The 3,029-nt window shown below is 47.5% G+C and overlaps 1 pseudogene; it reads left to right on the top strand.

The window, feature by feature from the left end:
- The first annotated feature begins 1,010 nt into the window (after positions 1 to 1,010).
- LOC104953011 (patched domain-containing protein 1 pseudogene) lies at positions 1,011 to 1,506 on the top strand (annotated as a pseudogene).
- The last annotated feature ends 1,523 nt before the right edge of the window (positions 1,507 to 3,029 follow it).

Genomic DNA, 3,029 nt, shown 5'->3' with positions numbered 1-3,029 from the left:
GAAACAGCTTCTTATATCCGTTAGCGCAGCAGAAGCTAACAACATTCCCCGCCGGTACCGGTGCACCCCCTCTCTCTATCTATCTCTCTCTCTCTCACGCTGGCTGTGAGCTGCGGGCGCCTGATAAGCCAACATCCCCCACTTTCATCACTTACAGGGCCCATCGTACAGGGCAAATGGAAAATGTAACCGGGGTGAAAAGGGTGTTATCTTTACTTAGTTATGAATGTTGTTACATCAAGGCTGAAAATTCATTTTTTTTAAATTTAATCTTGTGGAAGTGCAGATCCCCTGTCCTCCACCAGGGGGTGCTGCAGCGCCCTCAGCACCCCTACTTCCCACGGCCCTAGTAGCACCAGATGCTAACAACAATACACGTAACCGGTGCGCGCGCTTTCTCGCTTGCTCGCGCCACACATACACTAACACACACCCTCCCGAGCTTGAATGACACACAGAGACCAATGGACGGCATTAGTATGATCTGTATGAAAGTGGCCATGTCGGCAGGCCACATCATGTAGACAGCCAGTCACCCTCTGTGAGGCAGAGTCAGACCCACATTTGCGCAGCGTTGCGTTCACAATACATACGTATAAGTACCAGCATTTTGGTAGTACCGGCACTTCTTACTGAGTACCGGCAAGGTAAGGTACTCAGTAAGAAGTGCCGGTACCACATGGGTAAAAATCAGAAGTGCCGGTACTGCGTACCGGTGAGTACCGGCCCAATTCAAGCGCTGATAATAACGTAGCAGCACACCAACCTTCCAACCCAGTTCTGTCCACAGCAGTAAGGTGAGTTCAAGTTAAATGGTAAATAAACACTGAAGCAAATATGTCAGAGGACTGCTGCTGCACTGCTCTGTGTGGGCTGGAACTTTCCAGTATATAGTAAATCTGGCTGCTCCCCAAACACTGTGTTTCTGTCTGGGGGAGCCTTAAAAACAGTTGAATATTGTATTTCTAATAACTTTCATCAAAGCTAACGCCAGGTATCTGTAATTACAGGATGGCCGTGTCTCCTTCATCGGCCACCAGTTGGGTGGTGTGTCCTTCTCGCAAAACAGCCGCGACCAGCAGGTCAAGTTCGCACGTGCCGTCCAGATCACCTACTACCTCCGCAACCATGGACCCGTGGTGCAGGATGTCATCGCGGAACGCTGGGAGAACGAGTTTTGCGCCCTTGTCAACCGGCTCTCCGCGGCCGAGGCACCCCACGCGTCCGACCAGCTCCACATCCAGTCCCTCACCTCCTTCAGCCTTTGGCGGGACTTCCACCAAACGGGTGTTCTGGCAAAGGGGGAGGTGCTGGTCAGCCTGGTGCTGGTGCTCCTGGCCGCCACCATCTCCAGCTCCATGCGGGACTGCCTGAGGGGGAAGCCGTTCCTGGGGCTGCTGGGAGTTCTGACCATCTGCATCGCCAACGTGACGGCCGCAGGGATCTTCTTTATATCGGACGGGAAGTTCAACTCTACACTGCTGGGGATTCCGTTCTTTGCCATGGGTGAGTGGAAGCACAGGACTGAGACTGGATGTGTGTTTTGCATGGGAGTGTGTGTGTGTGTGTGTGTGTGTGTGTGTGTGTGTGTGTGTGTGTGTGTGTGTGTGTGTGTGTGTGTGTGTGTGTGTGTGTGTGTGTGTGTGTGTGTGTGTGTGTGTGTGTGTGTGTGTGTGTGTGTGTGTGTGTGTGTGTGTGTGTGTGGTGGTTGGTTAAGGGGCTTATCAGGGTTTGCCACTCTCATCGGGTTGATTGGGGAAGGGATTAGCACAATTGTGATGGGTTTTCCCTTGGAGGGGACACCAGCAGTCTATTTTTTGTTGCAGCAAAATTGGGGCTGTGGTGTGTGTGCATGTACTTACTGTATACCTTGCATCTGCATTTGTGCAGCACATTCTTTGTCAACACAATTTAGCATGTTTCTTTCTCCAAAATTAGGGTATGGTTTTTCTTATTTCACTGAGCTTTAAGTGATTGTTTCCTCTGTGTAGCCACTGTGTTACCACAGAAGTGCAACACAAGGCTAACACTTCTCAGATTCTGGACTACATTATTGGGGAAATAAACTGGTGAAAATAATGTTAAGCCACATACAAAATGAAAGTATTTTATGTTTCAAATTAGGATTCAAATTCCTATGTCAGTAGTCTCTCACACACAAATTGGTTGTCCTGAAAAGAAATGTCAGGAAGTAGTGCTATAACTATAGCAGGTTGGACTAGAGCAGGGGTGCCCAATACGTCGATCGCAAAGGTAGTGTGGGTAGATCGCATGGCATTGAAAAAAAAAAAATATATATATATATTTTTTAAGTTAGCCTATCATCCATCCTTACTATGGCATTTGCCACTTGATTGACGTACAGGTAAGCCAGTCTGAGTTGTATTGTGCCATACGGGTTCATGCAGTTATGAGGGGGCCTCACCTCCTCACCACCGTTTAGTCTAATATCTGCCGTTTAGTCCACTATCTGTGTCGCACCCTATAGGTAGATCATTTGGGCGTGGTCATTTTAAAAGTAGCTCCCAAGCTGAAAAAGTGTGGGCACCCCTGGACTAGAGTTAGCTACGAATTGGACTTTGTGCGTAATTTTGAACTGACACAACCTCTGTAATCATCAAAATTCATGGAGGGTCACCCGTACCGTAATGGCGGTTATTTTGTGAGATGAAAACATTCTGAAATGTCCCATAGTGGATGTTAGCAGATCTGACAAACTTGTGTTATTGGTGACTGAAGGCATTAGATTGGCCTTTGCTCTAATGACATTTGTGATGACTCATTGCAAAACCTGCAACTTTTTAAGATGTAATTTTTCACCTATAATCCATAGTTACAGTGTGTAGTCAGGGAGGTATGACTATCCAGCTACAATTATACTGTAGACGTTGTGGTTGCGTGGTAACTACCAAGACATCAGATCATCAAAAGGATCACATGTTCATCCCATAAGAAAGTCAATGACATCAAAACAGTGATGACTTTCCTGTAGGAGGCAGAAACACACAACTCAGACAGTCAATGTAGCT

This window comes from Notothenia coriiceps, unplaced genomic scaffold, assembly GCF_000735185.1.
Source record: "Notothenia coriiceps isolate Sejong01 unplaced genomic scaffold, NC01 NC01_scaffold00020956, whole genome shotgun sequence".
NCBI classification, from domain to species: domain Eukaryota; kingdom Metazoa; phylum Chordata; class Actinopteri; order Perciformes; family Nototheniidae; genus Notothenia; species Notothenia coriiceps.
This window is presented reverse-complemented; position numbering and strand designations above follow the sequence as displayed.